The sequence below is a fragment of the Geospiza fortis genome, unplaced genomic scaffold (genome assembly GCF_000277835.1).
Source record: "Geospiza fortis unplaced genomic scaffold, GeoFor_1.0 scaffold130, whole genome shotgun sequence".
Taxonomy (NCBI): domain Eukaryota; kingdom Metazoa; phylum Chordata; class Aves; order Passeriformes; family Thraupidae; genus Geospiza; species Geospiza fortis.
Window position 1 is genome coordinate 7,758,467 of NW_005054300.1, and position 298 is coordinate 7,758,764.

A 298-nucleotide genomic window follows, 5' to 3' on the forward strand; every position below is an offset into this window, starting at 1 on the left:
GCCCGCCCCCCCCCTGCCGTGGAGTTCCGCGGCCGCGCCGCGCCGGACACAGGACTCGCCTCGCAGGATGGGTGTACGAGGTGTAAATGCTGGATGAGTTTCTGTTATAAACCCGTAGATTTGTGGTTCTAGAGCGACTTTTCTTTCTTTGGTAGATTTCCTTATGGGAAAGTCGTGGATGTGGCTGGTTGCTTTAATTCCTTTCTAGGAAAAAAAAAACAAAACCCCAAATAAAAAAAAATTAGAAAGCAAAACAAAAATGCAAAACAAACAAGCACCGAAAAAAACCACAAAAAAT